The sequence below is a fragment of the Dipodomys merriami genome, unplaced genomic scaffold (assembly GCF_024711535.1).
Source record: "Dipodomys merriami isolate MVZ:Mamm:240054 unplaced genomic scaffold, mDipMer1.0.p SCAF_47, whole genome shotgun sequence".
Taxonomy (NCBI): Eukaryota; Metazoa; Chordata; class Mammalia; order Rodentia; family Heteromyidae; genus Dipodomys; species Dipodomys merriami.
In genome coordinates, this window is record NW_027206035.1 from 5,509,388 (window position 1) to 5,530,516 (window position 21,129).

Below are 21,129 nucleotides of genomic sequence, written 5' to 3' on the forward strand. Positions count from 1 at the left end.
TAAACATCACATTAACCCTAATCCTCACCCTAACCCTCACACTAAACCTCAACCTCAACCTAATCCTCACCCTAACCCTAACCCTAACCCTAACCCTTACCCTCAACCCCACCCTCGCCCACAGCCTAATCCTAACCCTAAACCTATCACTCACCGTCAACCTCACCATAACCCTAAACCTCACCCTCACCCTAGCCCTCACCCTAACCCTAACCATAATCCTAACCCTAACACTAACCCTCAGCCTCTCCCTCAGCCTAACCCTAACCCTAAACGTAATCCTAATAATAAACCTCACCCTCAACCTAACCTTAACCCTAAACCTAACCCTCACCATCACCCTCACCCTCACACTCACCCTAACCCTCACCATCACCCTCAACCCTCACCCTAACCCTCAACCTAACCCTAAACATCACCCTAACCGTAAACCTCACCCTACCCCTAAACCTCACAATAACCCTAACGATAACCCTAACCCTCACTCTCTCCCTAACCCTCACCATAACCCTTATCCTCACACTAAACCTAACCCTAACCCACACACTTACCCTAACCCAAACACTAACTCTAATCCTAACCCTCACCCTAACCCACACCCTAACCCTAACCTTAACGCTAACCATCACCTTAAACATAATGCTAACCCACACCCTCAACCTAACCTAACCCTCACTGTCACCCTAACCTTCACCCTAACCGTCACCCATAACATAACCCTCCCCTGAACCTGAACTCTAACCCAAACCCTAACTCTCACCCTCACCCTAAACATCACCCTAAACCAAACCTTCACCCTAACTCTAATCCTAACCCTCACCCAAACCCTAAACCTCACACTAACCCACACACTCAACCTAAACTTCACCCTAACAATAACCCTAAGCCTTACCTAAACGAAAACCTCACCCTCATCCGAGCCCTCACCTTAAACCTCACCCTTACTTTAACCCTACCGCTCAACCTAACCCTCACGCTAACAATGACCCTAACACTAACCCTAACCCTCATGTCACCCTAAACCTCAATGTCACCCTTACCCGAAACTAACCCTAAAACTGAACCAAACCCTAACCCTCACCCTCACCGGATCCCTCACCCTCACCCGAAACCTCACACTCATCCTAACCCTCACCCTCACCCTAAATATCACCCTAACCATAACCCTCACTGAAAACCTAACCTCAACCCTACCTTAACCCTAACCCTCAACCTAACCCTAACCCTCACACTAACCCTCACCCTAAACTTTAACCTCACACTAACCCTAACCCTAACCCTAACCCTCACACTAACCCTAAGGCTCACCCTAACCCTAACCTTACACCTCAACCTAACCCTCAAACTAACATTCAAACTAACCCTAACCCTAAACCTCACCCTCACCCTAACCCTCACCTTCACCCTAACCTGACCCTAACCGTAACCCTAAAACACACCCTAACCCTCACAATCAACTGAACGCGAACCCTCACCCTCACCCTAATCCTCACCATAACGCTAACCCTAAACCTAATCCTAAACCTTACACTAACACTAACCCTAACTCTAACCCTCACCCTAACCCTAACCCTAACCCTAACCCTCACTAACCCTCATCCTAAGCCTTACGCTAACCCAAACCCTTACTCTCACCCTAACCTTAACCCTACTCCTAACCCTCACCCTAACCCCTACCCTAAACCTCACCCTAACCCTAACGCTCAACCTAACCCTCACCCTAAACCTAATCCTCACCCTAAACCTAACCCTAACCCTTACCTAACCCTAATCCTAACTGTCAACCTCACCCTCAAACTAAACCTAACCCTAACCCTAAACCTCACCATAACCCTAACACTAAATCTAACTTTAAACGTCTCCCTCACCCTAACTATCACCCTCACGCTAAACATTACCCTCACCCTAACCCTCACCCTACACCTAACACTCACCCTAACCCTCACCCTAACCCTAACGAAAACCCTAACACTCACCCTCACCCTAACCTTTAACCATACACTAACCCTAAGTCTAACCCTAACCCTAACCCTCAAACTAACACTAACAATCATCCTAACTCTAACCCTACCACTCACCCTAACCCTCATCCTAAGCCTAAACCTAAACCTAACACTAAGCTCACCCTAAACCTCACCCTAACCCTAACCCTCACCCTCACCCTCAACTTCAGCCTAACCCAAAACCTAACCCTAATCCTAACCCTAACCCTCACATTCACCCTAAACCTAACCCTCACCGTCACCCTCACCCTCACCCTAACCCTCACCCTCGCCCTAAACATCACCTTAACCCTAACACTCACCCTAACCCTAACCTTAACCCTAACACTAACCCTAACCCTCACCCTAATCTTTATCCTCATACTAACCCTAACTTTAACCCTATCCCTAACCATAATAATAGCACTAACCCTAACCATAACCCTAATCCTAACATTAACACTCACTCTAACCCTAACCCTAACACTCACCCTCACACTCACCCTAACCCTAATCCTCACCCTAACCCTAACCCTAATCCTAACCCTAACCCTCACCCTCACCCTAACCCTTATCCTCACACTAACATTAACCCTATACATAACCCTAACTTTCACACTAATGCTAACCCTCATCCTAAGCCTAACACTACCCCTCACCCTAACCATAACATTAACCCTAACCCTCATCCTCACCCGAATACTCACCGTCACCCTAAAACTCACCCGAACACTACCCCTCACTTACACCCTAACCCTCATCCTCAGCGAACCTGAACCTGAACACGAACCCTCACCTTCACCCTAACCGTCACCCTCAACCAAAACATCACCCGGACCCTAACCCAAACCCTAACCCTCAACCTAAACCTCACCCTCAACCTACCCCTCACCCTAACCCTAACCTTCAACTCACCCTCACCTCACCCTAAGCCTAACCCTAACCCTAACCATAATCCTAAACCAAAACCTCACCCTCACCCTAACCCTAAACCTAACCCTCACCCGCACCCTCAGTTTAACCCTCACCCAACTCTAAACCTTGCCCCAAACCTCACCCAACCCCTAAAACTAACACACACCCTAAACCTCACCATAACCCTCACACTAACACTAACCCTCACCCTAACCCTAACCCTCACTCTAAACCTCACACTCACATTCACCTTCATCCTAACCCTACCCCTAACTCTAATCCTAACCCTAACCCTCACCCTAACACTCACCCCTAACCCTAACCCTAACCCTAACCCCAACCTAAACCTAACCCTAACCCCCACCTGAACCCTCCCCCTCACCTGAACCCTCACACTCACCCGAACCCTCACCCTCACCCTAACACTAGGCCTCACCCTAAAGATCACCCTAAACCTAACTCTCACTCTAACCCTAAACCTAAACCTAAACCTAAACCTAACCCTCAACGTAACCCTCACCCTCATGCTAATCCTCACCCTAACCCTAACCCACACCCTAACCCTAAACCTTACCCTAACCCTAACCCTAACTCTAACTTTCACCCTAACCCTAACCCTCACCCTAACCCTCGCCTTAACCCTAACGCTAACCCTAACACTCACTTCACCCCAACCCTAAACCTAACCCTAACCCTAACCCTCACCTTAACTCTAATCTTTCCCCTAAACCTAACCCTAACACTAACCCTCACCCTAACCCTAAACCTAACGCTAACTCTCAACCTAACCGTCACCCTATCCCTAAAGCTAACCCTAACCCCACTTCACTCTAACACTAATCCTAACCCTAACCCTCACCCTAACCATAAACCTTACCCTAAACCTAACCCTAACCCTCACCCTCACCCTAACCCTCATCCTAACACTTATCCTCACACTAAAACTAACCATAACCCTAAGCCTAACCCTCACATGAACCCTAACCCTGACCCTAACCCTAAACCTCCCCCTCACCCTAAAACTCCCTTTTACCCTAACCCTAACCCTCACCCGAAACCTAACCCTAACCCGTACACTGACCCTAATGCTCACCGTCACCCTAAACCTCACCCTAAGCCTAATCCTCACCCACACCCTAACCCTCACTCTCAAACGAACCCTAACACTCACCCTAACTATTACCCTCACCCTAAACATCACCTTAACCCTACCCCTCACCCTAACTCTAACCCTAACCCTCACCATAACCCTAACCCAAACACTAGCACTCACCCTCAACTTAAACCTCACCCTAACAATAAACCTAACCCTTACCTAACCGAAACCCTCACCCTCACCCTCACTCTCACCCTAACTCTCACCCTCAAACTAGCCCTCACCCTAAACCTAACCCTTACCTAACCAAAACCCTCACCATCTCCCTCACCCTCAGCCTAACAATCACCCTCACCGATGCCTCAACCTAAACTTAACCCTCACCATAAACCTAACCTTCACCCTAAACCTAACGATAACCCTAACCCTCACCCTAACTTAAATCTGACCATAAACCTTACCTGCACCATAACCCTAACCCTAACCCTAATCCTCACACTAACCCTAACCCTAATCCTCAACCTAAAGCTCACCGTAAACCTAACCCTCACCCTCACCCTAACCCCCACCGTCACCTTTAGCTCACCCTAACCCTAACCGTCACCCACACCCTAAAACTCACACTCACCCAAACCCTCACCCTCACGCTAACCCTACCCTAAACCTCACCCTAACCCTAACCATCACTCTATACCTAACTCCAACCCTCACCCTAATCTAACCGTCCACCTAACCCTCACCCTCAACCTAATCCTCTCCCGAACACTAACACTAACCCTTACATAACCGAAATCCTCACCCTCACGCTCACCCTAACCCTGACCCTAAGCCTGACCCTCATCGTCATCCTAACACTAACCCTAAACCTAACCCTCACCCTAACAGTCACTCTAACCCTAATCCTAAACCTAAGCCTCACCCTAAACCTCACCCTAACACTAATGCTAACCCTAACGCTTATCCTAACCTTGACACTCACTTTAAACCTTACCCTCAAACTAACCCTATCCCTAACAGTAATCCTAACCCTCACACTGACCCTAACACTCACCCTAAACCTAACCTTAACCCTACCCCTCACCCTAACCATCACCCTACCCCTAACCCTAACCCTAACCCTCACCCTAAACCTATCCCTAACCCTCACATTCATCCTAACCCTCACCGTTACCCTAAACCTCAAACTCACCCACACCCTAACGATCAACCTCACCAGAACCCTAACCATCACCCAAAATCTCACCCTCACCCTAAACCTCACACTAAACCTTACCCTCATGAAAACCCTTACCCTAACACTCACTCAACCCTAACTCTCACACTGACCCTCACCCTCAATCTAATCCTCACCCAAACAATAACGCTAGCCCTTACCTAACCGAAACACTCACCCTCACCCTCATCCTCACCCTAACTTTCACCCTCACCCTAGCTCTTATCCTAACCCTAACCCTAAACCTCACCCTCATCCTCATCTCTCCCTCAGGATATCCCAAACTCTAACCCTAATCCTAAACCTACTCTTCACCCCCACCCTCACCCTAACCCTATCCCTAACCCTAACACTAACACTCACCATAACCCTAAACCTCACCCTAAACCTAACACTGAACCTCACAATCACCCTAACCCTAAACATAACCTTAAAACTCAGCCTAACAAAAATCCTAACCCTATTCCTCACCCTAACTCTAAACCTCACCCTAACCCTAACCCTAACAATCACCTTAAACCTAAAACTCAATCTAACCCTCACCCTAACCCTAACGCTAACCCTAACCCTCACCCTCAAACTAACCCTCAACCTAACCCTTATCCTCACACTAACCCTAACCCTAACCCTAACTCTAACCCTCACTCTAACCCTAACCCTCCCCCTAACCCGAACCCTACCCCTCACACTAACCCTCACACTAACTTTAACCCTAATCTTAACCTTCACCCTAACCCTAACCCTAACTCTCACACTCACCCAAGCCCTCACCCTCACCCTAACCCTCCCCCTCACACTAAACATCACCCTAACCCTAACCCTCACCCTAAACTTAACCCTAACACTCACCCTAATCCTTACCATAACCCTAAATCTAACCCTAACTCTCAACCTAAGCGTCACCCTATCCCTAACGCTAACCCTAACACTCAGCCTCACCCTACCCCTCATCCTAACAATTATCCTCACACTAAACCTAATAATAATCATAACACTAACCCTCACATTAACCCTAACCCACACACTAACCCTAAACCTACCCCTCACCCTAAACCTCACCTTCACCCTAACCCTAACCATAACCCTCACCCCAAACCTAACCCTAACCCGCACACTCACCCTAACACTCTCCGTCACCCTAAACCTCACCCTAATGCTAACCCTCACCCACACCCTAACCCTCACTCTCAACCGAACTCTAACCCTCACCCTTACCCTTACCTTCAACCTAAATATCACCCTAATCCTAACCCTCACCCTAACTCTAACCCTAACCCTAACCCTCAACCTAACCCTAACCCTCAAACTAACCCTCACCCTCAACTTAAACATCACCCTAACAATAACCCTAACCCTTACCTAACCAAAATCCTCAACCTCACCCTCAATCTCAACTTAAGCCTCACCCTAAACCTAACCCTTACCCTCAAACTCACCCTTGCCCTCAGCCTAACCCTAACCCTAACCCTAACCCTAACACTCACCCTCACCCACACGCTCACCCAACCCCAAACCCTAACCCTAACTCTAACCCTCACCCTCACCTTAACCCTCACCCTAGCCTTTAACCTCACGCTAACCCTAACTCTCACCCTAACCCTAACCCTCACAGTAAACCTAACCCTCAACCTAACCCTAAACATACCCCTCACCCTAACCCTCACTTTCACCCTAACACTAACCATAACCCTCACCCTAACCCTAACCCTCACCCTCACCCTAAACCTAACCCTAACCCTTACCCTTACCTTGACCTTCACACTAACCCTCACATTCATCCTAATCCTCACCCTAACAATAACCCTAACTCTTACCTGACTGAAACCCTCAACTTCACCCTCATTCTCACCCTAACCCTCACCCTCACCCTAGCCTTCACCTTAACCCTAACCCTAACCTTCACCCTCATCCTCCCTGTCACCCTTAGCCTAACCCTAACCATAACCCTAATCCTAACCCTAATCCTCAACCTCACCCTCAACCTAACCCTAACCCTCACCCTAACCTTCACCCTCACCCTCACCGGCACCCTCAGCATTACCATAACACTAACGGAAATCATAACCCTTACCCTCACCCTCACCCTCACACTCACCCTCACCCTAGCCCTCATCCTAAACCTAAACCTCACCCTAACACTAACTCTAAACCTCACTTTTACCCTAACCCTAACCATAACCCTAACCCTCACCCTAACCCTCACCCTAACCCTAACCCTACCCCTCACCCTAACCCTCATCCTAACCCTAACCCTAACCCTCATCCAAACCCTAACCCTAACCCTCACCCTCAGACTAACACAAACCCTAACCCTAATCTTAAACCTAACCCTCAACACCTCCCTCACCCTAATCCTAACCATAACCCTAATGCTAACTCTCACACCCACACTCAACTTAACCCTAACCCTAACCCTAACAATAACTGTAAATCTAATCCTAACCCTAACCCTCACCCTCAGCCTCACCAACACCCTAACCCTAACCCTAATCCTAAACCTAACCCCCACCCTCACCCTATCCCCAATCCTAACCCTTGCCCTAATCCTCACCCTAACCCTATTGCTTCAACCTTCAACCTCACCCTCACCCTAAACCTCACTCTAACTCTAAAGCTCACTATAACCCTAACCCTAAGCCTAACCCTAATCCTCATACTAACCCTAACCCTAACCCTAAGCTGTGGAGAGCTGCGGGAGCCGTGACCAAAGATGGCGTGCCCGTAAGGCGCAGCCACAAAAGCAATATTGTAGCTCCTTGGTAAGATGGTGCTGGCTCCGCCTTCCGTCTTCCCGGTGACGAGTTCTCTCTCTAAAAACAACTCCTTATATGGCTATGACTTGGCTCCTGGTTTGCTTCCGTGTTTGTGACCCTATCGGTATATGCCACGTGGCGCTTCGGGATTGGCCATCCAGGAGTCTTATAACCGGAGCGCCGGGGGGAGGGTGGGAGGAGCGGAGAGAAGTGGGAAGAAGCAGGCAGGAGAGAAGCAGGAGAGAAGTGTGTAACAAGGTCCTGAATAAACTGCATTTAGAAGAATCCCGGGTCGAGTCTTCCTTGCTGGTCCAGGTGGTCGCTACAGCTGGCGGCCCGTACGGGGAATTCAGAACTGTCTTCGGTCAGGGTGGTGCACTGGTAAGTTCCCAGGAAAAGGGAGAATCTGCGACAAGAGCGGGGGTAAGTTCCCAGGTGCAGTGGAAATCCGCGATTAAACCGGGCATAATATGGGGCTCTTCTCTGTAGATAAAAGAGAGAGCAGAAACCTGGGAAGAAATAAAATACAGGCCTAAAGTGAAAGTAACAAAAAATAAAATTTTTAATAACTATGATGGGCACCACGACGTCACATCCAATTTTTCTGGCCCTGGAAGAGCTACTATGCTCAAAATGACTAAAGTTAAAGAAGGGTACTTTACAGAGGTTCCTTGAAGAATGCAACATTGTACCTCCTTGGTTCATAGTGTCTGGGAGCCTTACAATAGCTTCATGGGAAAAATTAGGCAGGGATTTGGATTTTGCCTATGAACAGGGCACATTAAAGCAGGAGTCCGCCCCATTTGGAGATTGATTAGTGGCTGCCTGGAGGTTCAGAGCTGCTGTGAGATTATAGAAAATGGACAGTCCGCACTGGAGCAGTTACAGGAGGAGAGTGAGGGTTATGGTTATGGTTATGGTTAGGGTTAGTGTGAGGATAAGGGTTAGGTTGAGGGTTAGTTTGAGGGTGAGGGTTAGGGTTAGCATTAGGGTTAGGGTGAGGGTTAGATTGAGTTTTAGGTTTAGGGTGATTGTTAGGGTTAGGGTTAGGGTGAGGTTTAGAGTTAGGGTGAGGAATAGGGTTAGGATTTTTGTTAGGCTGAGTTTTAGGGTTATGTTTAGGGTTAGGGTGAGTGTGAGGTTTAGTGTTAGGTTTAGGGTGAGGTTTAGGGTTATGGTGAGTGTTAATGTTAGGGTTAGGGATAGGGTTAGGGTGAGGGTGGGGGTGAGGAGTAGGTTTAGGATTAGGGTTAGAGTTTGGGTTATCCTGAGGGAGAGATGAGGATGAGGGTGAGGTTTAGGGTTAGGGTTAGGATAAGGGCTAGGGTGAGGGTGAAAGTTAGGGTGAGGGTGAGTGTTTCGGTTAGGTAAGGGCTAGCGTTATTGTTTGGGTGAGGATTAGATTGAGGGTGAGGGTCAGTGTGAGAGATAGGGTTGAGTGAGTGTTAGGGTAAGGGTTTTCGTGAGGGTAAGGATTAGTGTGAGGTTTAGGGTGAGGGTGAGATTTTGGGTGATGGTTAGGGTTCTCGTGAGGTTGATCGTTAGGGTGTGGGTGAGTTTGAGGTTTAGGGTGACAGTGAGGGTGAATGTGAGGGTTAGGGATAGGTTTAGGGTGAGGGTTAGGGTTAGGGTTAGGGGTAGGGTGATGGTTAGGCCCTGTCCCCAGGGCGCGCAAATGTATGGGGCAATGGAGAGCCCAAATGAGGAAATTTCCCAAGAAGGATGGCCTACCCTGAGGCATCCCAAGAGCCGCGGAGAGCCACTACAGGCTCGGCGGGACTGGACCTCCGCACTACCACCAGACTCGTACTAACCCTGCAAATGGGCGTTCAGTTAATAGAGTCAGATTTTCAAGGTCCTGTAGAACGGGGCACAGTGCGGTTACTACTTGGCGGGTCTTCCATTACTCTTAGAGGGCTTAAAATTCACCCAGCAGTTATTGACCCAGATTATACAGGTATAGTTAAAATCATGGTAGAAGCTCCAAAAGGTATTGTAGCAATTTCCCCTGGAGACAGAATTGCCCAATTGTTACTCCTGCCTAGCCCACATGAAAAATTTCCTGCCATACAGTCTGAGAGAGGTAAAAAGGGTTTTGGCTCCTCCGGAATTGAGTCAGTGTACCTAGCCCTGGATTTAGACCAGAGACCCACGCTTAAGCTGGAGATTGAAGGAAAAAGGATTATAGGACTGTTAGACACAGGGGCCGATCATAGCATTATTGCCAAAAAGGATTGGCCGAGAGGGTGGCCTCAGAACATTACAGGCCTCAGAACAAACCCTGAGAGTGTTGGGCTATGCCAAAGCCCCTGACATAAGTGCAAGACCCCTCAACTGGAAGGATGGAGAGGGACACTCTGGAAACATCCAGCCTTATGTTTTAGAATTGCCTGTCTCCCTGTGGGGTCGAGATTTACTCAAAGAGATGGGGTTTTGCCTTAGTAATGAATATTCTCCTACCTCAAAGGAAATGATGTTACAAATGGGCTACTGCCCAGGGCATGGACTGGGAAAAAACTTGCAAGGCTGTAAAAAGCCTATTGATGTCCACCAAAAACTTCATAGACATGGGCTGGGTTTTTCATAGGGGCCGCTGAGAATCAAGTTCCCATTACCTGGAAGACGGAGGAACCGGTATGGGTAGCTCAGTGGCCTCTATCCTCCGAAAAGCTTTTAGCCACTCATAAACTGGTAGAAGAACAAGTAGCCCTGAGCCATGTGAGACCCTCAGTTTCACCCTGGAATACTCCAATATTTGTGATAAAAAAGAAGTCGGGTAAATGGCGATTACTTCATGATTTGCGTGCCATAAACGCACAAATGCAAATTATGGGCCCTGTACAAAGAGGGTTACCTTTGCTTTCCGCACTCCCTGACCATTGGCCTATTATGGTAATAGATATAAAAGATTGTTTCTTTTCTATCCCCTTGCATTCTGCTGATTGTGAGCGTTTTGCCTTTACTGTGCCCTCCTGTAACCATGAAGAACCTGACCAAAGATATGAGTGGGTCGTGCTGCCTCAGGGTATGGCCAACAGCCCCACTATGTGTCAGCTGTTTGTCGGCAGGGCTATAGCTCCTGTTAAAGAACGGCATCCTAAACTCAGGGTGGTCCATTATATGGATGACATTTTGATAGCTCATAAGGAAGAAGCTGGGTTACAAAAGGCCTATGCAGAATTGGTATTTGCCTTAAGGGAACAGGGTCTTTATCCAGCACCAGAAAAAATACAAACAGGCAGAGTGGTGGAGTACCTGGGAGCTAAGATACATCCCAGGTCGATCATGCCCCAAAAATTGACCGTGAGAAAAGATAACTTAAAGACTTTAAATGATTTTCAAAAATTGTTGGGAGATATTAATTGGATAAGGGGGTATTTGAAATTGCCAAATTATGAATTAAAACCCTTTTTGATATGTTAAAAGGAGATATAGATTTAAACTCCCCACGAGACCTGACTGAGAGCGCCCGATTTGCTCTCAAAAGGGTGGAGGAGGCTTTAAGTGCCGCCTGTTTAAACAGGCTACAAGATGGCCAACCCTTTGATTTATGCATTCTTCCCACTGAGACCCAACCAACTGGGGTATTTTGGCAAGAGGGGCCGTTGATGTGGTTACACTCTCATGTTTCCCCTGAAAGGAGCTGGAATATTACCCTGAGGCGGTGGCGGGCTTAGCTCTGCAAGGAGTTCAACAAAGTTTACAATTTTTTGGAATTTATCCGCACTCCATCATTGTTCCCTATAATGCCTACCAAGTTCAGACTTTATGTGCCACTATTGATAATTGGTCCATTTTGAGATGCATGTTTCCAGGAGATATTGAGAATCATTTGCCCAAAGACCCCCTACTGAGATTTGTAAAGGAACATCCAGTGATTTTTCCAAAGGTAACTGCCCAAAAGCCTATTGGAGGGGCTATAAATATTTTTACGGATGGTTCCAAAACGGGATGCGGGGTATATGTCGCAGGTAACCAAGACCCCGTGCAGCATCAATTTGTCCCTGGTAACCCACAGATTGTTGAGTTGATGATTGTAATTGAAGTATTTAAAGCTTTCCCCTGTGCCTTTAATTTAATATCAGATTCAGCCTATGTAAAAAATGCTTTAAAGATATTGGAAGCTGTTGGTACAATAAAGGCTACCAGTTCTGTTCTAGCTCCTTTTATCTTGCTACAATCCCTTATATGGGAACCCAAGGAACCCTTTTTTCCAATGCATATTCGAGCACATACGGGCCTCCCAGGACCACTGACAAAGGGTAATGCCCTGGCTGATGCACACACTCGTGCTGAGTGGGCGCTCCATGCTTCTTCTGTTGACTTAGCAAAAGATTTTCATGCCAAATTTCATGTAAACGCCAGGACTTTACAAAGCCACTTTTCCCTTTCTAGAGCGGATGCACGTCAAGTGGTAAAGGAGTGTCCCCGATGTATTATTTACCATGAGCCCCCTACGTTTGGAGTTAATCCACGTGATTTAAGACCCTTACAAGTATGGCAAATGGATGTAACTCATGTACCAGAATTTGGCCGCTTAAAATATCTACATGTTTCTGTTGACACCTTTTCGGGTGTTATACTTGCCACCCCCCTGTCAGGGGAAAAGGCTACTGATGTAATATCTCACTGCCTGGAAGCGTGGGCGGCCTGGGGAATGCCAAAACAGCAAAAAACTGATAATGGTCTGGCCTATACTGGGCAGCGCTTTGTTTCCTTTTGCACTCAAATGGGTGTTACTCTGGTGCATGGACTGCCCTATAACCCTCAAGGACAAGGAATTGTGGAAAGAACTCATCGTACTATCAAGGAAATGTTAATAAAACAAAAAGGGGGAGTTGGACCCCTGATGGCTACAGCAAGACAAAGAATAGCCATGACACTTTTCACCCTAAATTTTTTGAATTTGGATAACGCTGGTCGCTCAGCGGCGGATAGGCATAACTGTTCCACTCCTTTGGCCTTACGATCGGCTTTGTGGAAGGATGTGCTCACTGGCCTCTGGAACGGGCCTAACCCCGTGCTGGTATGGGCATGAGGATCTGTTTGTGTTTTTTCCTCAGAATCGTTCGGATCCAGTGTGGGTGCCCGAACGACTTGTGCGGTGAGTCCAAGATGAACGGAACATGGAAGAAACAAAAGATTCCGTTGCTGATCATCAGCTCCTGATGATCCAACAGGGGCAGACGGTAGCCAGATGGGGGATACTGTCTGCATTCCCGAGGCCCATGCCCGTGAGACATGACGCCTCTCTTTTCCCTAGATTTTTCACTACAAATAGGACTCTTAACCTTCCTTTTTACCCAGAGGATAAACAAATAGCATAGATAGGTGAAGCTAGAAATATTAGCTTGATGGGCATGCTATGCTTTTGCTTAAGTGATGTGACCCTTAATGGTAGTTGCATGGCCTTGACTCGTTCCCCGGCCGCTTATTTTAGATATTGGTATGGGAATCCGGGATCAACTGAGGTTTGGGCAAATGCTACTGTATTTGTTAGTACTGTCTTAGGCAGATATTATGAAAGCTTAAAGTTAAGCACTGACCCGTGGATTGTAAAGCAACCTAAATGGGCCCCTTTTTGCTAGCCTGACCGTATGGGGGAGGCTTGGCCTTGGACAGGTTGCCAATCACAATGCGCTGTTTGGGCTGATGAGTCTGAGCGTTTTTCATTCTCCCCTAGTGTTTTGTCCAATGCTAGTGTACAATACTGGGCTGGAATTAATCCCTTTAATAATTGGCTGTTATGTGGTCTTAATGGAAGTTGCTTGCAGGCCGAACCTATAGTTATGCTGCAAGGAGGTCACTTTTTTATAGCAAACATGACTTGCAATTTGACTAGTACTGCCCGTACTGTGGGTGCCAATTGTCATTTTAGTAAGAATTATACGGTATTTAGCTATCAGTCTACACCCGTGTGTGTGGTTTCCCCTTTTGTGTTTTTGGTAATTAACAACACCTCTGTATGCTCAGATGATGTATGTGCTTGCACTAATGAAACCTGCTATTATGCTACCTGCTGGAGTTCTCAGTATCCGTTAGCCATAGTTGCACGGATCCCACTTTGAGTGCCTGTGCCAGTAGATGCTTCTCAAGCTGTAACCTTGTTTAGGCATAAGAGAGATTTTGGCATCACTGCGGCCATTGTAACTGCTATAGGTGTGGCTGCTGCGGGTGCAACAGCTGCCGCTGTCGCCATGTCACATACTGTGCAGACGTCTCAGACTTTAAATAAATTGTTGGCTACTATAGCTAGAGCTATGGATTTATAACAAGCGGCCAATGCACAATTAAAAGGAGGACTGATGCTGTTAAATCAAAGGGTTGACCTTGTGCAGGAGCAGGTTGATATCCTGTGGCAGTTGGCTCAGCTGGGATGTGTTCAAAAATATGAATGGCTTTGTATTATTGCTATTCAGTATTATAACTCTACCCAAGCAGCAAATTTGTCTAAACAACTGTCAAGTTATCTTTTAGGCAACTGGATGGGGGAATTCAAACAATTGATGTTGCAGCTACAATCGGCAATTGTCGCGATAAACTCTACCCGCATGGATGATGCCCTGTTACAAGATGTTTCCTCCTGGATTTTGACAGCTGTGGATCATTTGAAGGAGTGGGCAGGAATGGGCTCCCTTATTGGTATCCTGGCATTGGTGATCTTGGTGTGCCTTTGGTACATATGCCGGATTAGGAGCTTGCAGGGCAGGAGTATGGCTACGGTGGTCCAGGCCTTCACTGCCATTGAGGCCGGACAGTCCCCCTACGCGTGGCTTGCCACGTTAAAGGAATAGCACAGGGTGCGAGGCAAACGCACTGCACTTGGGAATCACTCCCTGGCGTGAGCCCAAGAAGAGCATGTTGGGTTGCAAGTGGGTTGATGCCCAAGATCCCACCTCTGCAAAAAAGGCATCGGACGGGCCTGGTCATCACTGGGGAAGGCGCCCCTCAGGCGAAGACCAGTGCAAGGTCCTCTCATTAATGTTTTAGACAGAGGTCCAACCTCTACTCTTACCTTTGCTTAATAAAACAAAAAATGGGGAGCTGTGGAGAGCTGCGGGAGCCACGACCAAACACGGCGCGGCCGTAAGGCGCGGCCGCAAAAGCAACATTGTAACTCCTTGGTAAGATGGCGCTGCCTCCCACTTTCCATCTTCCCGGTGACAAGTGCTCTCTGTAAAACAACTCCTTCTATGGCTATGACTTGGCTCCTAGTTTGCTTCCGTGTTTGCGACCATATCGGTATATGCCACGTGGCGCTTAGGGATTGGCCATTCAGGAGGCTTATAACTGGAGCACGGGTGCAGGGGGCGGAGAGAAGCAGGAAGAAGCAGGCAGGAGAGAAGCAGGAGAGAAGCTTGTAACAAGGTCCTGAATAAACCGCATTAGTAAGAATCCTGGGTCCCGTCTTCCTTGCTGGTCGAGGTGGTCGCAACACTAACCCTACACCTAACCCTCAGCCTTACTCTCACCCTCACCCTAACTCTAACCCTATCCCTAACCCTAACACTCAGCCTAACCCTAAAACTCACCCTAACGCTCACCCTAACACTAACGCTAACTCTAACCCTCAGCCTCAATCTAACCCTCACCCTAACCCTTATCCTCACACTAACCATAAACCTAACCCTAACCCTCACACTAACCCTAACCCTCACCCTGACCCCAACCCTACCCCTCACACTAAACCTCACCCTAACCCTAACCCTAATCCTAACCTTCACGTTAATCCTAACCCTAACCCTCACCCTCATACAAACCCTCACCCTCACTCTAATGCTCCCTCTCCCCCTAAACATCACCCTAACCATAACCATCACCCTAAACCTAACCCTAACACTAACCCTAATCCTAAACCTTAAACTAACCCTCACCCTCACCCTAATCCTCACAATAACCCTATCCCTAACCTAAACAAAACCCTCACCCTCACCCTTACCCTCACGCTCACCCTCACCCTCTGCCTAACCCTCACACTAACCTTAACCCTCCCCCTAACCCTACCACTCACCCTATCCCTCAGCCTAAACTTAACACTAACCCTAACCCTCAACCTAACCTAAACCTCACCCTAACACTTAGCCTCACCATAACCCTAACCCTAACCCTAATCCTCACACTAACCCTAAACCTAACCCTCACCCTAATGCTCTCCCTAAAACTAATTCTAACCTTCACCCTCATACTAACCCTAACCCTCACCTTATCCCTCACCCTAAAACTCACCCTAACCCTAACGCTAACCCTAACCCTCACTCTCAACCTAACCCTCACCCTAACCCTTACCCTCACCCTAACCCTTACCCTTACCCTAATCCGCATACTAAACCTAACCCTAACCCTCACCAGAACCCTAAACCTCTCCTTCATCCTATCCCTCAACATCACCACAACCCTCACCCTAACCCTAACCATTATCCACACCCTAAAACTCACCCTCACTTGAACCCTCACCCTGACCCTTACCCTACCCTAAACCTCACCTGAAACCTAAACCTCACCCTAAAACTAATTCTAATCCTCACCCTCATACTAACCCTAACCCTCACCTTATCGCTCACCCTAAACCTCACCCTAACACTAAAGGCTAACCCTAACCCTAACTCTCCACCTAACCCTAACCCTAACCCTTACCCTCACACTAAACTTAAGCCTAACCCTAACCCTCACATTAAACCTAAATCTCACCCTAACCCTTACCCTACCCCTCACTTAAGCCCTCAACCTAACCCTAACCCTCAACCTCAATCTAACCCTAACCCTAACTCTCACCTTCACACTAACAGTCACCGTCACCCTAACCCTCACCCTAAACCTAACCATCACCTACACCCTAATCTGCACACTCGCCCTCACCCTAACTCACACCCTCACCCTAAACATCATCCTAACCCTAACCCTCACCCTAACGCTAAATTTAATCCTCACCCTAACCCTAATCTTCATCTTCAACCTCAACCTCACCCTAACCCTCACGTCATCCTAGCCCTCACCCTAAAACTAACCCTAACCCTCACCCTCACCCTCACCCTCATCCCCAACCTCAACCTCATCCTAACCCTCACCCTAACACTCACCCTAACCCTAAACCTCACCCTAACTCTCAGCCTCACCTTAACCCTAACCCTAACACTCACCCCAACTCTAACCCTAAACCTAACCCTCAACCTCAGCCTACCCCTCAACCTTACCCTCACCCTCACCCTAACCCTCAACTTAACCCTTAGCCTCACAATAACCCTAACCCTAACCCTAACCCAAACATTCACCCTCACCCTCACCCTAACCGTAAAACTAACCCTAAACCTAACACTAACCCTCACCTCACCCCCACACTAACTCTAACCCTAACCCTAACCCTCACCCTCAACCTCACCCTAACTGTAACCCTAAACCGAATCCTATTTCTAATCCTCACCGTCACCCTCAATCTAACCCTAACCCTAACCCTATACCTCAACCTCACCCTCACCCTAAACATAAACCTAATCCTAACCCTCAACCTAAATCTCACCCTCAACCTAATCCTCACCCTAACCCTAACCCTTACCTAAACGACACCCTCACACTCATCCTCACCCACATTCTCACCCTAACCCTTACCCTAAACCTAACACTAACCCTCACCCTCAACCTCACCCTCAGCCTAAACCTAACCCTAACCCTCACCCTAACCCTCACAATAACCCTAAATCTAACCCAAACCCTAACCCTCAATTTAACCCTCACCCTAAACCTAATGCTAACCCTAAACCTTACCCTCACCCTAACTCTCACCCTAACCCTTACCCTCACCCTAACCCTCACGCTCACCCTCACCCTCAACCTCACCCTAGTCCTCAGCCTAACCCTAACCCTAACCCTAATCCTAAACCTACCCCTCACCCCCACCATCACACTAACCCTAACGCTAACCGTACCCTCTCCCTCACCCTAACCCTAACACTAAACCATACAATAACCCTAACCCTAACCCTAAAACTCAAACTAAACCACACCTTCACACTAAACAACACCCTAACCCCAACCCTCACCATAAAACTAAACCTAACCCTCAACCTCAACCTAACCCTCAACCTAAACCTCACCCTCAACCTAATCCTCATCATAACCCTAACCCTAAATCTTACTTAACCGAAAAACTCACCCTCACACTCACCCTCATTCTAAACAACACCCTCATCCTAGCCTTCATCCTAACCTTAACCCTCACCCCAACCCTAACACTATCCCTCACCCTCACCCTAATACTAAACCTAACCCTAACCCTCACTCTAACCCTAACCCTAAACCTAACCCTCACCCTAAATCTCATCCTAACCCTAACCCTCACCTTAACACTAACCCTAACCTACACAATAACCCTAACCCTCAACCTCTCCCTAACCATCACCATAACCCTTATACTCACAGTAACCCTAACCCTAACCCTAACATTTACCCATATCCTCACCCTAACCCTATCCCTAACCCTAATCCTAATACTGAACCTCACCCTCACTCTCACCCTAACTCTAATCCTAACCCTCACCCTCACCCTAATTCTAACCCTAACCCTAATCCAAATTCTCACCCTCAGTCTGACCCACACCCTAACTCTATCCCTAACCCTAACCCTATCCCTCACCCTCACTCTCACCCAAAACCTAAACCTCACCTTAACCTGCACCTAACACTAACCCTCACCCCAACCCTAATGCTAACCGTAACCCTCAACCTCACCTTATCCCTTAAACTCTTCCTAACCCTAACCCTAAAACTAACCCTAATCCTCTCCCTAAGCCTAACTCTCACCCAAAACCCAAAAGTAAACATCACCTGAAACCTCACCCTCACCCTTACACTCACCCTAACCCTAACCCTAACCCTAATACTAAACCTAATCCTCACCCTAACTCTAACCCTAACCATCACCCTCACACTAACCCTCACCATCACCCTAACCCTAAACCTCACCCTAACCCTAACACTCACCCTAACACTAGCCCTCAGCGTAACTCTCACCCTAACCGTAACGCTAAATCTAACCCTAATCCTCACCATCAACCTAACACTCAGCCGAAACCTAACCCTCACCCACACTCTAAACCTCACCCTCACCAGAACACTCACACTCACCCGAACCCTCAACCTCACCCTAACCCTAAACCTAACAATCACCCTAACCCTAACCCTAAACCTAAACCTAACCCTAACACTCACCCTAAACCTAACCCTAACCCTAATCCTAACACTGAACCTCACCCTCACTCTCACCGTAACTCTAATCCTAACTCTAAACCTCACCCTCACCCTAACTCTATCCATAACCCTAATCCAAATTCTAACCCTACACTCACCCTCACCCTAACTCTAACCCAAACCCTAACCCTAACTTTCACCCTCACCCTCACCGTAACCCTAACTGTTACCCTAAACCTAAACCTAACCCTAAGCCTCACCCTTACCCTAAAACTAACCATAACCCTCAACCTCACAGTAATCCTCACCCTATCCCTTAAACTCACCATAACCCTAACCCAAACCCTAATCCTCACACTAACCCTAACTCCCACCCACAACCTAAAACTCAACCTCAACTGAAACATCACCCTAACACTAACACTCACCCTAACTCTAACCCTCAACGTAACCCTCACCCTAAACCTAACGCTAACCTTAACCCTAACACTCACCATCCCCTTAACACTCAGCCGAAACCGAACCCTCACCCAGACTCTAACCCTCATCCTCACCTGAACACTCACACTCACGTGAATCCTCAAACTCACCCTAACCCTAACCCTAATACTGACCCTAACCCTAACCTTAACACTCACCCTAACCCTAACCCTAACCCTAACTCTAAACCTCACCCTCACCCTAACAATCTCTTTCACCCTAACACTGCTCTGTAACCTAATCCTCACCCACAACTTAACCTTCACCATCTCCCGAACACTCACACTCAACCGAACACTCAACTTCACCCTAACCCTAATCCTCACCCTAAACATACGCCTAACCCTAACCCTCACCCTCAACCTCGCCCTTACCGTCACCCTAACCCTAACCCTCAACCTAATCCTAACCCTCAAACTAACCCTCACCCTCAACTTAATCCTCAACCTAACTCTAACCCTAACACTTACCTTATCAAAACCCTCACTCTCATCATCACCCTAGCCCTCAACCTAACCCTAACCCTTATCCTCAGCCTCACCTTCAACCTAACCCTAACCCTAATCCTCAGCCTTACCTTCAACCTAACCCTAACCCTAACCCTAAACCTAACCCTAACCCTAACGGTAACCCTATCCCTAATCGGAATCCTAACCATCCCCCTCACCCTAACTCTAAACGTAAACCTAACCCTCACGCTAACCCTCACCCTAACCCTAACGTTATGCCTAACCCTCAACCTCCCCCTCACCTTCACCCTAACCCTCATCCTCAACCTAACCCTAACACTACCCCTCACACTACCCCAGATCCTAACCCTCACCCTCACCCTAGACCTCACCCTAATCATAACACCCACCCTAACCCTAACACTAACCCTCACCCTAAACCTAACCCTAACCCTAGCCCTCACCATAACCCTAATCCTAACCCTAACCCTCACTCTAACCCTCACCCTATCCCTAATCCTCAACCTAACCCTCACCCTAATACTCACCATAACCTTAAATCTAACCCTTACCTAAACGAAACCCTCACACTCACCCTCACCCTAACCCTCATCCTCAACATAGCCCTCACCCTAACCTTAATCCTCAACCTAACATTAACCCTCACCCGAAATCTATCACTAACCCTCACCCTCTCCCTAACCGTAAGCCTAATCATCACCCTAACACTAACACTAAACCTCACCCTAATGCAAACCCTCACCCTAACACTTATCCTCACAGTTAACCTAACCTTAACCCTCACCCTAATCCTCTACCTATCCCTAACTCTAAACCTAACCCTCACCCTAACCCTCACTCTCACCCTAACCCTAATGCTAACACTAACACTCAACTTTACCCTAACTCTTATTCTCACATTCAAACTAACCCTAACCCAATCCCTAAACCTCACCCTAACCCTAACCCTAACCCTATCCCTAAACTGAACCCTAACCCTCACTCTCACTCTAACTCAAAACCTAAAACTAACCCTCGCGCTAACCCTCACCCTAACCCT